Below are 18520 nucleotides of genomic sequence, written 5' to 3'. Positions count from 1 at the left end.
TATATGCTACTTTTTGCATTAAAACTTAAATGTTCTCCTTTCTGACAGTGAAAGGCTATGTATCATAGATTTAATTCCCCTGTCTCTCACAAAAAGCATCTCAATACACCAGAGAATAGTGGAGGAAGATTTACAATGCATAGACTGACAGCCGTCAAAGGAAATCAGAAGAGTTCAAAGATGAACACTTAATGTGGTGACCTGTAGAAAGTGCAACCCCTCCCCCCAGCTATGTAGAAGTGCTATTATTCGGTAATAATCCTGTTTTTCCGTCATTACTGAAATTTGTTTCGGGAGGAGGAAAACTAATGTGTATTACACCAAACAGCTTTAGAAAAACCGTGTCCATGGAACAATACAAGAAGCCCAACAGTTTATTTTTATATGTCACATTTCTTTAATGAATCTTGACAGCTATTTTACTTTGAATCCCAATACATATACTTTTCCATGAAAATGACAAGCATCGCTGAGAGGTACAATAGAGAATGTTCCATTGTCCTGCTGTTCTTAAAGAAGTTAGAAAAGTGCAACTTCTAAAAGAGTTTGGCTGTTTTGTTCATTAACTAATAGCTCCTGTTTTGTTGTTGCCGAGTATTATTATTTTTTGTTCCCTTTGTATTTTTATGTTTCAGTTTATAATTGTTTGTATTGATAAAAAGATGTGGGTGAAATGTATTACCACTGTGTACATGCACTGTATACAAAAAACATACTGTGCTGAATAGAGTTTATCGCAGAATCAGAAGTAACCCTTGATAATCCTAGATTTCATTGCATTATCTTCCAAACAACCTCTTCTTGTTCTGTATCTGAAAGTTTTATTGCCTCCCAACAGCAAAGGACATGGGACCAATCAGGAGTAAGGTTGAGCCGATCTTGACTTTTCAGGATCGATTTTAAAATCCGATTTCCGATCATTTTTCATTCGAACCCGATCTCGATCCCAATTCCGATCCCAATGCAAGTCAATGGGATTTTTTTGTTAATCGGAGATCGGATTTTAAAAGCAATCCTATTCACTATAGAGCATGGAATCTAACAATTGAATGCTTTACTTGTTAGAATCCACGCTGTGTAGTGAATCACTAAGTAGTCAGAGGATTTTTTTTTAATCCTCTGGCTACTTAGTCCCCCCTGGTGTCCACTTACCTCCAGAGATGGCTACTACGCTGCTCCGGTGTTCTTCTTTGCCTCGCTGCTGCTCCACGCTGCAGTCTTCTTGCCTCGCTGCCCCCTGCCTCCCAGGTTAGGAGAGTGTGGGCGGGTTAGGAGAGTGTGGGCGGGTACTGGGAGGGGAGACGTTACATCTCCCCGCCCTGTACCCGCCCACACTCTCCTAAACCACAAGCCCCGCTGTGATGAACCGGCCCTCAATCATGATTCTCAGCTATATCTATAACTATCTATGTATTGTATCAGTGTGATGAATCAGATCACAATCATGATTCTCAGCTATATATATGATTATCCATGTATGGAATTATGAGGAATGGTCAAAACTAATTATCTGTGGCCAGTTGCCAAGATCAAAAGCCATTGTCTAACCCTAGGCATGTCATTAACATATCTGTGCTAACTTCCTTGATTCTTAGCAGGGGGCCATCCTGGCTCTGAAAGTTCTAACACATGTGACCAGACTCTGTGGAGTCGGGTTGAGGTGGTAGAAAAACTTCAAAGAGTTATAGGTTTATGATGATATTGCGCCAGGGAAAGATGCTACCATTATGACAATTAGATCTTCTGGTGCGTAGTAGTGAAACGCACGTTTTTAACCCAAAAACTTTAAGCCTACGGGCCTGGGAAGAGCCCAGGCCCAGTTCTCGTTATTCAAAGGGTATTGAGTTATCATGTTTGGTGTCAATATGCTGGGAAACTTGAGGTGAGCAAAGACATGCCACTTGTTTGACCGTATAGTCATGTAATGAGGAATTATGACCATTTATAGTTATTTGATTGCCAAGCTAGAGGGTGGTCCGAAAGCCCTGATGATGTCATTTCAGGGTGGAGCCCAGGGTCAATATAAGAGTGACCTGGGGCGGAGCTAGTGCTGCTGGTCTTGTTCTTCTCATCTGGACACATGTGAGCAAGTTGGCTCTGTGTGTGGCCCCCTCCCCCCTTGCTGGGGGGAAGGGCGGGGCAAAGAGGCCATGTGCTGAGGGACAAAGATTGCCATGCGGCCAAGGGACTTTGAAGGAAAGCCATATACCACTTTAATGCTAATGGACTTATGGAATTATGAGGACTATGATGTAACGCCTATCTGATCATGGATTTATGGACTATGGACTTTTTAAATCGGTATGGAAAAACTCTCTCTATTGCTATATGCTATGTGGGGGGGGGGGGGTGCTGCGGTGCCCCCACCAGAGACTTTAATGGACTGTATCTCCTGCCTTGTGGGTACCATGCGTTGGCTGCGGAATCGCCAGGTGCCTAAGGACTGTTTCTGTTTCTAATCTTTTAATCTCTGTAATCTGTTTTATCTCACTGCACTGTAACATACCTTCTCTGTAACCGTATAAGCTTGTGACCGCCAGGGTATATCTTTATATGTATTCCTGGCTGACCTAGTATCGACCATCTTGGGTTAATAAAATGTTAAAACTTTAGAAGGCTCTTCTCGTATTATCCTATAAGGCCCGGTCCTCTCTCTGGGTTTGTGGGAGTGGACGGTATAGATAAGAAGGTGATCGCGGTTTCTGCGCCAAAGTGGTTCTGGGCGAGACTGCGATTCATCACACCCGCCTTCCTAGCTCTTTAAACACTAACCTGGGAAGCGGGACAGTGAGACGAGAAGACTGCAGCGTGGAGCGGCAGCGAGGCGAAGAACAACACCGGAGCAGCGGAGCAGCCATCTCTAGAGGTAAGTAGCTACTAGAGATGTTAGTTTAGTCTCCCATTAGAATGAATGGAGGCAGCCGGCGCACAGGAGGTTAAGGCTGTGTGCCTGCTGCTTCCATTCATTCCTATGGAACCGCAGCGGAGCCTTCATACTGAGTATACACTATATACTCAGTGTGAAGGCTAAGCAAAGCATTGTGGGAAATCGTACCGATCTCGATCCCACTGTGAAAAATCATGTGAACACGATCGCTCAACCCTAATCAGGAGTGGATCCCCTCTCTGCAAAAGCATGAGAGCAACCTTACGGTCAGCCTATTTGTCATGTATGACAAAATCAGTAAACATTGGGATGAAAGAACTCCACTTGTATATATCTCTAGTGATATCTTATTTTTTATGTATTACCAGTTATGTGTGTATATATGTAATGTCTGGGACTGGTCAGGAGTGGGATATTTCCTTTACAAAAACAGATCCTCTACTGTTTCATGACCTGGCAGCACTTTCTTTGAAGTAGTACAGGATATGCTAATGATATTGCTTAACAACACTCCGTCACTATCGGGAATCAGCCAGGCATAAGAGAAGAAGGGATCTGACCAGAATTGACCTCAGAGACCAGCAGGTATTCAGCTTTGCCAGGTGGAGATGAACCTCATTCCCTAGATTTCCCACTTGATGATGCAGTTCATCCCCAAAGTAGGAGGAATAGGGCAGCCCTGGCAGGGTGTGTGGTTGAGTATGAGCCAAGGGGCTCACTTTCACAAAAGCTGTGGTCTCTTTGAAAGCTTTGACACACTATGGAAGCCAGCAACACGGTGAGTGTGCCCAACCCTCCTCAGAACCTTCAAACGTCATAGAAACAAAAGGACTCTAATTCACAAGGGTTTTTAGACATTTCTTCCTTTCATTTTACAAACTGTTGCTAGTTTTCTAACCTTTGTCTTTTTTAATTTTAGCACTGAACCCTTGGGTGTTAAATCATTCAACTTAATAGTAGTTTTCATATGCTCTATGAATCCATTATCTTTTTAAAGAGGACCTTTCACCTCCTGGGGCACATGCAGTGTAACACACCGCTAAAAAGCCGACAATGTGCTGAATTCAGTGCACTATTGGTTTCACGTTATGTGCCCCCAGTGAATAGCTTTCGGTGCCGATAACGTATCTCTTCACTGTCAGAAACGCGTTTCTGACAGTAAGTCAGGAATGCCCTTCCTCAAAGCAGCGTCTATAGCGCTGTACTGTGAGAGGGGGAGCGTTGAGGAACGCCCACCCAGTACTCGTCTATGGATGAGTACTATCAGGAGGGGAGGGGGAATTCCTCCTTGCTCTCACAGTACAGAGCAATAGACGATGCTGTGAGGAAGGACGTTCCTGACTGTCTGTTAGAAACGCCCTTCTGACAGTAAAGAGCTACAGTATCGGCACTGATAGCTCTTCACCAGGGGCACAGAACGGGAAAGCTGATAGGGTGCTGAATTCAGCGCACTGTCCGCTTTCTAGCGGTATTTAAAACCACAAGTGCCCCAGGAGGTTAAAGGTCCTCTTTAAGGTGTGCTTGTGTCTGACTAGTAGATAGTCGTGTGCATATTTTAGTGGGGTTTTTACTGAGCCCAATAAAGTCATTAGTAGTGGGAGTATGTATTTCAGATACATGGATTGTATTGGGGTACAATTTACGCTAGTTTTGCAGCCGGAGTGAAAGGTGAGTGCAAAACTGAGTGAGTGGAGGGAATTAACCCCTGACAGCCATCATGTGCTAGGACTGTCTGTACGTGACAGGCATTTTATGAAAAGTGGTTATTCCACAGATACTGTGAGGTACTATATAACATGAATGTAAAAGAATTCAACAAGTTTTATGCCATTCATTGCATACCTAGATAGTAGCAAAATGTAAGAATTAGAACCTGTCACCATGAAAATGCTACCCATTCTGCTGTCATCAAGTTATGAAGCAGAATAACCTTAGAAGGTGGATAAATAATTTGGGGTAAAAGGTATAACCTGTAATTTGTTGACTGAAATCCTTGTTCTTCTATTAAAAGCAGTCCAGTGGGTTGGTGGGTGCTGGACCTGTACCTGTAGGAGGCTATAGGCTATATCTGCAGGGATATGGAAATCATCAATCAGATTATGTAGTTGTATTAAGCGTTGGAAGGTAGTGTGAAGTCAATATTGCCCATGGATTTATGTGAAGACAACACTAGCCAGAAGGCCACTGTGAAGCCATGAGGCTTCAGTGCCTTTTATGAGAATTGTAACCACCAAGTGTATTGTGCCTCTATGTGACAAATAAGTAAAGTAAGTAAATTTTATGTATTAAGATATTTTGATCTGCAACAGTTTCTTTAAAGGAAACTTGAGAAAAAGTTAGGCTATCTTCAGACACAGAGTAAAATGTATGCAGTTTAACAAATATTTATACCCACTCTAGCTTGTATGTGTTCTTTTATTGTAATATATTATATTACTGTATTATCTATGCTGCTGTAGCACACTGAATTTCCCCTCTGAATTTTTGGTAGGGTTATTAAAGGATTATCTTATCATATCTTATCTAAATGTCTTATCTTACTAAGATCTGTATATGAACAAAATTCACAAAATTTCTGTAAAATTTCTGCAAAAGATAATGATGCAGTCAAGGACCAATTCTAACCTTTTTCTTGGAAGATGGAAAGATTAAGAATCGCGCTTCCACAGTGGGGTGAAGAGATGGAAAATTTATTCGCAAAAATCACACAACGTGTTTCGGGGGTGTACACGCCCTTTTTCAAGTGTAAGTTGCTGTTCCGCTGAGCCAGATGCATTACAGATCCCAGATACCATTACACTTGAAAAAGGGCGTGTACACACCCGAAACACATTGTGTGATTTTTGCCAATAAATTTTCCATTTCTTCACCCCACTGTGGAAGCGCGATTCTTAATCTTTCCATCTTCCAAGAAAAAGGTTGGAATTGGTCCTTGACTGCATCGCTTGTACACCTTCGGGTGTCTAAGAATCAGCTGCACGCCACAAAGAGAGGAACGCTCTGACAAATTGGTTCCAATGCTTTCCAAGGTGTTGTGATATTTCACAACCCCTCAAGGTGAGAGTTTATATATTTCCACCTTTCCTGGTTCATTAACAGAATTATGCTATGGGGCGCTCGGTGTCCTTTTTTCTTTTGTTTTAAGCCTCTGCAAAAGATAACGCACACCTAGAATCTACTGTGATTTATTTACATGAATCAATTGGATTTGTTAAAACCTTACTTATATTACTATAAGTAATTTAGATTGCTACAGATTTTCACTGACAATTCTTGAACCAAAATTCTGCGTTAAACATGTGATGCGTGACTGCACTCAATTTATAAATCCATCTTTTATGCCGTAGTCAATGGCAATGTTAAATTTGCCTGTAATACGTTTTCACTCATTAGATATATTCTCCTTTCTTGCAAACACAGTTAAAATACTGCAATACTAAAAAAGTGCACAAAACTGAATTGGAAGTATACTGCCCCAATATGCAGTGGAAAAAGCTGATTGGACATTTTTGTGTTCTGAGACTGATTCATTGATTATTTTCCGGCATATCACATAGCTGAAATACTACATTTGTCTAACATTAATCTAACTGATCAATATCAAATTACTTTGAATGCAGTAACTCGCATATCAGAAATAAGAATTACACTGCATTTAGATTACAGTAAAAGACTTGCCGTTTACATGTGGATCAATAAACAGCGGCAGGTATAGACGAGATCCATCTCTATAAAACACAATAATCCTGAGTAGAAAATACAATTTGTTGTGTTGGTTTTACAAACGCAACTGAACCAAAGCCTTAATTGTAGTATCTTGTGATGATTGTAGCAATTTCCAGAGTTATTGTAATTGGTAATTTTACATTGAGATGATTTAATGGAGACAAATGTACGCTTCCATTTCTATCTGTAATACAATGTCATTTACAAACAAGAAAAAGGTTTCACCGCTGAGTACAATTTTGCTTATTGCAAAAAAGTGTGACATAGAATTGATTTTCATGTTACAGCAAAAACATCTGTTAAAGCAGTCCACCCACAGGGAGCTGTATGGTGCCATAACTATCCTTGCAAGAAAATGCCATTAAACAAAGGAAAGTTATAAGTATCTTATACAATTTTTACTTTGTTTTACTGCATAAGAAAAATGGAATGAATTGGGGAAAGTGAAAATATTAAAATAAATGTCTGAAATAATATTTCCATGTTAGAACTCTGTTGTTCTAATACTTGCATTAACATAGAGATTGAGAGGTGTGGTAGTATCCGACCTCCATTAGTGTGACCTTCAAGGGGTATAAAATATACTGTATCCACTGGATAGGAGATAAACTGATTCATAGGGGCACAACCCCTGAGACTCCCACTTACGATAAGAATGAGCCCTACATCAATTCATCTCCATGCAGAAGAGAAATTGAGCACAGTGTACATGTGTGACCTTGGGCTCCATTAATATGTGGAGCACTAGACTCCCATTATTCTGATTGGTGGGGGTCCCAGAGATCAGGCTTTTGCTATCATGCTTTCTGGACTGTTCCCATTGCTCTGGTTCCATTGGTTCAAGGGAAACTATGTGTGACCTTGGGCTCCATTAATATGTGCAACACTGGACTCCCATTATTCTGATTTGTGGGAGTCCCAGATATCAGGGCTTTGCTATTATATTTTCTGTACCAATCCCCATTCCATTCCCATTCCCATAGTCCATTCGGTGGGTCCCCATGTGGACTACCCGAATGGATTACCAAATGCAGATGTAAACCAAGGGTCTCTTTGTTGGAAGGTATCTTGAAAGCCATTCAGCTAATGTTATAGCCCCTTCATTCTACAAATTGTGTTATTTTCTCTGATCAGTAATGGCACTGAAAATGGTGTAAACCCTCTTAACATTGTGCTTGGTCAGTCACAAAATATTACAATTATTCGGAATAACTCGCTTTTCAATAGATTTGTTACAATTATTAACATTGCAACGGAAAATGCTTGTTCCCAGCAAAATACAACTACTAAGCACAGAAAAACAACCAATAGCGCAATTCCCAATCCCCTTCTTCTTTGACTATACATTTGCACTTGAAAAAATAACCCAGATATAGACCTGTACATGAGAAAATGTATTTAATGTTTGCATCTTAAGGAAAATCCTGCAGGAAATACAAGAGATAAGACTGTGCCTTGTGCAGCACAATTCAGTTGTCATGTAGAAACACATCCTTTGAAACACAAGGATATAAAGCTAAAGTATTTCACTTTATGGATGTGCAGATCAAGGACTAGCCTGAATAGAATTCAACTACCTAACCACAGAGACAGAGATCATGACAATAAGGGAAAGATGTACTTTTTACATTGCAGAAACTACTTGGAGAGCTTGAGTATAGAGAAGAGAATCTCGTGTATATGCCATTTCAGAATAGACAGCACAGAGCAATGATAGACTGCTGAGAATAAATACAAAGAACAGCCATGATACCAAATGAAACAATTGAATAGGGCACTTAAGAAGAACCTCTTGAGATCGATAAAAATACCAAAGGTTGTCCGGTATTAGTGAAGCAGAGATCATGCGAGTATGAGGTAATTAAGCGTCCCGGTAGTCTGCAGAAAGGAGCAGAACAATTGATTTCTTCCTATTATAAATGTTACAGTCACAATAATAAATTACCACTGGACACTGCGTCCTATCAATCTCAAGACTATCATGTTGTGAAACATCTCTTCAGATATATCTTGTGGTAAGTCAGCATCCTCTTCAGACCAATATTACGTGCAATGTTGTGACATTGGAAAGATATTAAAGTTTCAATAATTAAATTTTTTATGTTTTAATAAATCCACGACTATATAAAAAGCTTTATTTTTCAGATAGTGGGTACTTGTCTTAAAGATGGATTTCATATTTATGGGATTTTTTTAACATATTGATGGACAATGGACACCGTTGCAATGTTAACAGTAGCCATTGTAAATGGGGGTAATTTACATATGATGGGAGTGGTTATACCCACAAGCTTTAATCCGGGGCCAGAGCCTAACCGTCATCTTGGATGGACTGCTGAGCCTGCAGTTCCATCGGAGTTAGAGCCGAAACTCGGTCTTCACGCCACAAAACCCAGGAAAAAATGGGCAAAAATTATAGGGACAGATCTGGAGACCCTCCAGGTACGCCTGTGGGTAAACAACCCCCAGCAGAAGTCCACAAATTCTTCAGGCAAAAGGCCCAGCAATCTCCAACAATGGCGCGCAAGATGGCACCGGCTGAATCCAGAGTGGGTGAAACGGCGGAAGATTCTGATGCCGAGAGTAACGCCAGCGCGGAGATAATGGATACCTCTTCCATCCCCATTACCAGGGTATTCCTTAAAAAGGCGCTTACACAAGCCATAGCACCTGTCCTGGCTGAAATCAGTGAGATGAGGGCAGATATCAATAGAATGGGTAGATGTGTGGATACCTTAGAAACTTCCGCGGGCGCACTTTCAGACCATGCAGTAGCCTCTACCGAGTTCCTAAATCTACATCACTCACACCTCAACAAAACGTACAACCTCATAGGGGAATTAGAAAATCGGAATAGGAGACACAATCTCAGAATAAAAGGCTTACCTGAATCCTATGCATCCGAAGACTTGCGAGATGTGGCTGCATCCATCTTCTCCTCACTTCTAGGACAGGAGAGGGCCTCCGAAGTCCACATAGAAAGAATGACAGTGAGACCAAAGCCAAAAGACTCTGATCCCCCTAGGGACATAATATGCGGCCTGTTAACAACCGTGGACACTACGGCAATCCTCACAGCTGCAAGAGATAAACGTCCGCTCTTCCATGAACTACATGAAATACAAATGTACCAAGACATTGCACCCTCGACACTGGCTAAAAGGAGAGCACTACATCACTTACTGGAGATACTTAAAGAAAAAGGCATACCTTATGCCTGGTTATTTACATTTGGACTGGCAATATTAAAACAGGGCAGGAGAATAACTGTACGCACTCCAGATGATCTAGGAGCAGTATGGATGGTTCTGGACATTCCACCGATACCTATACCCTCATGGCTGCCTGTCCCGGAGGAAATCTCTTTAATACCGGATCTACCAGACCCAGATACTTGGAGAATAGACACTGGGAAACCACAGAGGCAGCGTAAGGCGCAGAGCAAACAACGCTCACAACCGAGACCTGGAACACTCCTTTCCTTTTTGGATCCCCTTCTTTGCCACCTTCTCGGACATGAAAGTCTATTTACCGGACATCATACCCACCTACATGCCGATTCCTTCCCATCACATTAAAGAAGAAATGAAGAAATGGTTCCAAACCCACTCTATTAGGAAGAATTTCACCCCCTTCGAAAGAACTGTTGCAGCTAACAATAAATTTTTTCATAAGACCTCCCAGGTACTCTCCAAATACATTAACCCTCTCAAAATCTCTAAACCTACATATCTCTCATCATGGGAAATGGATCTACAAATCACACGTTCAGAAGAACAAGTTTTTTCTATTCTCTCACATGCTCATGGCTTCTCCACATGTGTGTGCTTACAAGAAACCCACTATAAATTACTTACAAGATGGTACCACACACCGCAGTGGTTGTATAGGATGACACTTTCTGACTCGGACAAGTGTTGGAGATGCCAACACCATGTCGGTACACTTATACACATTTGGTGGCAGTGTCATGCTATATGTCAGTTCTGGGAAAACATCCAATCTCTAATTCGCAGATGCACGAACCCGACCTTTTCTCTCACACCTGAGATGGTTCTCCTCTCTCTCCACTCGACTGAATACAAACCTTCGAAGAAAAATCTAGTCTCTCATATGCTAGCAGCTGCAAATTCTCTACTTCCGCATAAATGGTTAGACCCATCCCCTCCGACTAGAAGTGAATGGATTGAAAAAATGAATCAAATTATGAGATTTGAAGAAATTTCTAGTTGGAGAGATAGAAGGCATGACAAGTTTGTAAAACTATGGTCTCCATGGCAAAAATTAAATTTGTGACCGTTTGTTGTGGTAATGGATCTCCCCATTCCTTACATACTACTTACTGGTCCCAGCGGGCTCAGGCTCATCCCCCATATCTATTTATCTACCTATACCTACATCTGCTTCCATTCCCGCATACTTTCCCTGTCTCTTATATCACATTTACTATGTCTCCACCTAACCACGTTCATAAATCATCATTACAGGACCTCACCCTCGGCTAGTTAAATCATCCCCATCTCTTTCCTCCTGAGTCCCTGTCTTTCCTCATTTTACCTGAAATCTTACAGCCTACATCTATAAGATAATGTCCTGCATCCTCCCTCCTCCCCATATTCCCCTCTTTCCCATTCCTTCACCAGATGCCACTAGTATATTCCACAATCTTTACCCTGCCAAGATATTTTGCTCTTTCTTTTCTATGTACACATCATCTCTCTGGGTAATAGAAACTTGTCTCATAAAAGAATTGTTACTCTACCGTTATTTTATTCTTTGTTCATTGCTTCTCCTTACTTTGTATTTGTATTGCATATATTGTAAACTATTTCAATGATATGTACTTACTACTGTCATCATCCTTTTGTATGTTACCATTTATCTCTAAATAAAAAATAATAATAGTAAAAAAAAAAGCTTTAATCCTTGATGGCACCAAAAACCATTACGGTGACAATATAATAATAATAATAATTATTGTTTATTTATATAGCACCATTAATTCCATGGTGCTTTATATTTGGGGGTTACATACAATACACAGAGTATACAGGTAGATATAATACTAACAATGGCCGACTGGCACAGTGGGGTAGAGGGCCCTGCCCGCAAGGGCTTACAATCTTTTTTTTTTTTTTTTAATGTAGATTGTGAGCCCCACATAGAGCTCACAATGTACATTTTTCCCTATCAGTATGTTTTTTTTTTAAATGTTGGATGGAAATCCATGCTGACACGGGGAGAACATACAAACTCCTTGCAGCGGGATTTGAACACCAGGACTCCAGCACTGCAAGGCTGCAGTGCTAACCACTGAGCCACCGTGTGGCCCCTGGGTTTACAATCTATGAGGGAGAGGGGTAGAGACAGAAGGAGAGGGGGAGACTGTACAGATGGCAGTGCGGTGATAGTGTTATTGGAGCTTGTAGGCCTTCCTGAATAGGTGGGTCTTCAGGGCCTTCTTGAATCCTGTGATTGTGGGGGTCAGTCTTATGTGTCTTGGTAAGGCGTTCCAGAGTATGGGGGATGCACGGGATAGATCTTGGAGGCAGTTATGTGAGGAGCGGATGAGGGCAAAGTGGAGTAGGAGGTCATTGGAGGATCTGAGGTTACGTGTGGGCAGGTAATATAATGCTATAGTCTGCAATGTCCCATTGTTCTAGCTGGATTGTAGCAGTCTAAAGTCTATTATTATTTCCTGTTTTAGCCTACAATGTAATGTAATACTGCTACCATACGTGACTTCTACTGTATGTGACAATCATGCCTTGTTTTTGCACATGTCCTTAGCTGACGTTTAGACGTTAATAGGATTCTTCTGCTATAGACATGAGGGTCTTGTGCCTCGCTACGGCGAAACCAGTTTTTTTTTAACCAGACACAAAGTCCTGCATGTCCGACTTTGTATCTGGTAAAAAAAAAATGGTTTCGCCGTGGAGAGGCACAAGACCCTCACGGGTGGTCACTTTGCAAACCCATTCAACTGAATGGGTTTGAAAACTGACTGCCGGATTTCCGTCTCCTGTCCAGTTTCTCTCAGCAGAAGACGGAAACCCAAAAGCAGAGACCGGCGCAGGTGTAAGTCCGCCCTTAGCTGTGATTCTATTAGCTTAACTGTCTTTATTGAATTTGCAATATTTTTCTTGCTGACTCATCAACATTAATATGTATTTAAGTGGTGCACGATGCTTATTTAAGAGCACAGTTAAGAATTCTTTCACACTAAAACCACTAAGGGTACTGTCATACTAGCATTGTGTGACTATTTGGGGACTCTGTCCTCCTTTCTGCTTAAAAATTGTGGAGAGAAAAGTCCTGGTGCCTGCCAATTTTGGGTGGAAAACGGGTGAAAACCTGGTGGGCTCCACTATAGTCTATGGGTTCCACGGGTAACCCAGACCCAAAGAACAGAAACCCCAACACTAGTGTGCACCATAGGCATGCAAGTTTAAAAAACAAAAATGTTTAAAAGCCTTCGTATCATCAACCTCAACCTGCTGACTGATAAAACAAGTATATCAGTGATGTATGCCATGTCAGTCCAATCTTCAGTTGTCTCCTTCACATTGATTCTACTGCAAGCATATAAGCCTGATTCATTGCAAATCAATGCTGTGATCTCTAGCTCTTACCTTAATCATTGCAAAAAGCAGGAACTAATACTATACATGTTATTCAACATTTCCAAAATTATTAGATCTTGTCCATATTCCATATTAAACAAGAGAATGTATGGAATACATAGAATAAATGGAGAACATGGCATATTTTATGACAAATGTATTAAAAGGCAGACATTTCTTAGTAAATTTGATGCATCCTGGAACAGTCGTCCAAACGCCATAACTGTTTTATTTTTATGTTCACAGAGCCATATGACAGCTTCATATTTAAGGGACAAATTGTACTTTATAATGGTACCATTTCATATTCTGATATTGGGAAGCTGGAAAAAAAATTCAGAATGGGGTGGTATTGGAGAAAAACTGATTTGTGCAACTTTTTTAAGGGCTTTGTTTTTACCGTGTTCACTGTGCAGCCAAAATTACATTTCATCTCTATTCTAATGAGATGCCAGGAATAAAAGTTTGTATAGTTATTTTTATGTTTTAACACAAAGTTTTAAATCCAAAACTTTGCAAATAAAAATGTTTTTGCTGGAGTTGCCTAGAACTTTTTTATTTTTATTTCTGTGTACAGGGATGTATAAGGCGTGTTTTCTTGTGGAGCAAGATATAATTTTTAGTTATATCTCTTTGGGGAAAGTCTTTTGCTTTGATAGCTTTAAAAAAAAAATGTATAAGCTGGGATATACAGTTCTGTTTGAAAATACTAAGGTTTGGAAATAAAGTCCATAGAGAAATGCAGCAAATAGAACCCATAATACTTAACTTTTACAAAATCAAATTCTACAATAGCATACATTTAAAAAAAAAAAAAAAAAAAGCAAAATACAGAAAATTAGCTGTACCATACCTTAAAAGTTACTATTGTCTCTGAAGGGAAACTCTTCCTGTAATCAGGCTAGATAACAGACAGTATGTAGAAAAAAACTGAAGAAGTCCTACTGGTGTAACCAACAAATTATCAAAGAGCAGGCAATATACGACCATCAAGAGACTCCTTCTGGGACAAATGGACTATTACTAATTTACCCTGCATCTCGCCCTGTTATCCCAGGTCACTGACTCCTGCCCAATACTCCCTATACCATCTAATACCATTCTTCCTACTAAGTCGAACTCATCAGGGGATCTAGGAAAATGATACACTGAAGAGCAAAAAGGTATCATTGTTTGAACTTTTGTTTTTCATGTCTTTCATGCTCCATATGTCACCATCCACTACAGCTTTGAATATAAGATTATCATCATTTTACAGAAAATCATCTTGGCTATCTGGTGCATAAATTTGAGTTGCAATTATTTAGCATATGATTAGTTATGTAGTTTCTTGCATTGTTACTGTCTTGCTCCTAGAAATCAAAATTTTTATTTTTATTATTTTGTAGATCCACCTTTGGCTTTCCACACAGCTTGAATTCTTCTGGGCATGCTCTTGATCAGATTCAAGCATGTCTGGACCGAAATCTGATCCCAGTTCTCTTCTACACGTTCCCAATGTTGGTGCATACTGGTCAACTTGGATACGAACACAGCTTTTTCTTCAACTTTAACCTACCCACAAGTGTTCAATTGGGTTGAGGTCTGGGGACTGTGTGTGTGTGTGTGTGTGTGTGTGTGTGTGTGTGTGTGTGTGTGTGTGTGTGTGTGTGTGGAACCATTTCTTTACTTTGGTTCATTGTCACTATGTACTCCTTTTCATACTCATTCTACTTGAGTGTACAAAGCAACTAGTCTTGTAGGATACTCACAAATAACCCAGCAATGAGACCACCATTGATCATGGTCATGTATCCCATGCCTTTGGCTGTGAAACAACCACATATCATTAGGCTTCCTCCACCAAACTTGACATTTCCTACAATTTCTAGATCTGTTAGACCCTTTTCCCTTGTTTCTTCCAGACCCATTTGCACCCAACAGAGCCCAGTCTATTGACTTGTGTCTCATTGCTCCAAATCACCCATTTCCAATCCTTTACTGTCCACTTTTAGTACTTTTTTTCAAACTGGAGCCGATGCTTCTTATGACGATATTGAAATTGAAGCTTCTTCACCCTTTTTCGTGCCACCATTCCAGACTCGTGTCAGAAGCTGTGTGTCAGAAGCTGTTTTTAATCATCATGTGAAGATGCAGTTTCAAGAATCTCCACTAGTGGCCGCTGTTTTTAAATGTTATTTTTACTCCCACCACTAGCGGCCACTGTTCTCTGGCTCTTGCCCACAATCAAGATGGCGAGTATTGTTTCATGTCCGTGGCCATTTTCCTTCCTGTTTGCGGCCCTCTTGCTTCCTGTTTTAGGCCTATATTAACCCTGAGCACATTCAGGCCCACGCTTGAGTATTGTGTTTATTCCAAGTCTATAGCTCTGAGGTATATCCTACTCAGATTACCTTGGCTCCATCTGCTTACCCGCTTGTGTACCGACCTTGGCTCCGTCTGACTACCTGCTTGTGTACCGATCCCTGGCTACCCACCGACCAAGTCTCCTACTCTGTAGCCCCTGCCATCCCTGCTGGCTATCGGATTCCAGCTGTATTTCACCAGTATCATAACAACTTGTGTAATGTGTGTCGTACGGTTTTTGCATGGACGTCTGTGATTTTACTATTACAAAGCTTATTTGGACTTGGAAAATCAACCTAATAACACACTAAACTATTAGGGAATGTGACAACAAGTTGTAATTTGTAATATGCAAGAAGAAAAAGATTTTTCTGTCACCAGGAGCAAAACAGTAACAATACAGTTACATGAGAAGAATCTGCATAACTAATCATATGCTAAATAGTTGCAAGTCAAATTTAGTTGCAAGTCAAATGACAATCTCCTTGATAGCCAAGATGACTGTCTGTAAAAGGACAATTTTAGAATATGATTCAGTAAACGTTGAGTTTTATGGATTCTACTTGCTTCATTTCTCCTTGATCTCTTTTTAATAAAAGAGAAAAACAGTGAAAAATGGCATTTCAGCTTTCGATTTTTTTCCCCCACTACAGCAGTCACCATATTTGTAAAATATTTTGTATTTTTTAAAGTTTGTTGACTGGGATATTTTGGACATAAGCATGTCTAATGTATATTTGTTTCACATTATTTTTTTTAACTTTTTTTCACTGTAGAATGCCAGCAGTTCTATTACAGGCTGAATAGAGCAGAATGTAATACAAGATAATGCCAGACAAACCTGGGAGCCTTCATGTCAATGGATCACTGGCCCTCAATTTTTTTCAGAGAACTGGCAATCCAACGCAAAATGTCATCACCCATGTGCTGCCTCAGTGTGACTGAGGCATTTTGGAGGTTAATACCTGAAACAGTATATAATACAGTGGAGACCCGACCGCCATATTTAAATATCTGACTTTTGCTGTACTATTCCAGCAGATGTTAGGAATAGGTTAAAAAAAATTGGATTAGCATTCTATGCTATAAAAAAAATGGAAAAAGTTGAAAATCATCATGTTTCCCGACCTTTTTTTACTACATATTTTCGGATATTAAAATAAAGAAAAAAAATATGCAAAAATAAAAACAGCATAAAAATAAAACCGTATTTAAAACTGAAAAAAGGATTTGAATAACACAAACAACAAAAAAAAATACATGTACAAAAAAATAAAAATCAACAAAAATGTGTCCACTCCTAAAACAGGGAAAATGGCTCAGCCCAGAAGTGGTTAATGCACTGTAGTGTGCAAAAAATTAGGCAGGTTTGGGAACAATGTTACAAGATAAGACTGCTTTCAAAAAGTGATACGTTTATTTTATTCTCAATTAACAACATGAAGTGAATGACCAGAAGAAAAACCTAAAGCATATCAATATTTGGTGTGACCAACCTGGAGGAGAAGTTTAGGAACTGGTGATATGGTCTCCACAGAGCCCTGATCTCATCATCCAGTCTGTCTGGGATTTCAGAAAGAGATAGAAGGATTTGAGTAAGCCTACATCCATAGAGGATCCATGCTTATTTTTCAAAGATGTTTGGAACAACCTCCCTGCTGAGTTCCTTCAAAAACTGTCTGCAAGTGTACCTAGAAGAATTGATGCTGCTTTGAAGGCAAATGGTGGTCACACCAAACATTGATTTGATTGAGTTTTTCTCTTTTCTTCATTCACCTCATCTTGTTCATTGACAAACATGACCTATTAACCTTTCTATTTTTGAAAGCATTCTCACTTTGCAACATTTGTCTAAAACATTACACTTTAGGACAGCTTGTCCTGAACTGGCTTAGGTAAGCAAAAATGCCACCCTCCCTGGGCCCCTGGCATAGCGCCGCCTGAAGCGGTCGCTTCAGGTCGCCTCATGGGAGGTGCGGCGCTGACTGCGCATGCCCACACTACATTTTCTTGTAGTGCGGGCATGCACAGTCAGCTCTTCCCAGGCCCGATGCCTGGCAGAGTGAATTCAGAGCCGGAAGATGCCGCGGGGACGCTGCACAGAGAAGACTTCTCGGAGGATCCAGCCCGATCCTCACTCGTGGACTTGGTAAGTATAATTTGATCGAACGTTGCCTACCCCTGAAACGAGCATTTTCCCCCCATAGACTATAATAGGATTCTATATTCGATTCGAGTAGTCGAATATTGAGCGGCTACTCGAAACGAATATCGAATATCGAACATTTTACTGTTCGCTCATCTCTAAATACTATACATTTTCTACTTTTTTTAGAACATTTTAAATCAATAACTAGTGTAAACTGCTTAAAAACGTGGGTCAAATATTGGAGGAAGTCAAGATTCTGCGTGCCCTATAACTGATTTAAATGGTTCATAGGAGAAGTAAACTTTTTCCCAAGTTATACATATCACTTGGTCCCTTCTTCCACAGAAAATAACTAAGTGTAGCTATAAGACTGATTTATAGATGTCAAACTAAGGTCTGACTGAGTTTTCAGCAAACAGCAGTTAAGAATGTATTCTGAACGCTGAAGTCTGTGGATTTATTATGTGACATAAAACTAAAGAATTATTTGACCTTTGAGGCATAACAGAGTATATTCAGTTGAATTTAGTGGTTCAGGTAATGCTGACTATTCATTCAAGTGTATCTTTCGGTTTAGACTTTTTTCAAGGATGTCTGAATGATTTAGGGTTAATGACAATTTTGTGTATACAGGTTTTTTGTTTTTTTTTGCATTAAAGGGGTTGTCCCATTAAATACACTTATCCACACCATAGGGGATGAGTATAACATTGTTGGAGGTCCGACCACTTGACCTCCCAGTGATAAGAAAAGCAGGGGACTAAAAGTGCGCTCATGTGACTGATACTC

This window comes from Leptodactylus fuscus, chromosome 3 (assembly GCF_031893055.1).
Source record: "Leptodactylus fuscus isolate aLepFus1 chromosome 3, aLepFus1.hap2, whole genome shotgun sequence".
Classification (NCBI taxonomy): domain Eukaryota; kingdom Metazoa; phylum Chordata; class Amphibia; order Anura; family Leptodactylidae; genus Leptodactylus; species Leptodactylus fuscus.
The sequence above is the reverse complement of the archived record's forward strand: the minus strand, read 5'-3'. Positions refer to the sequence as shown.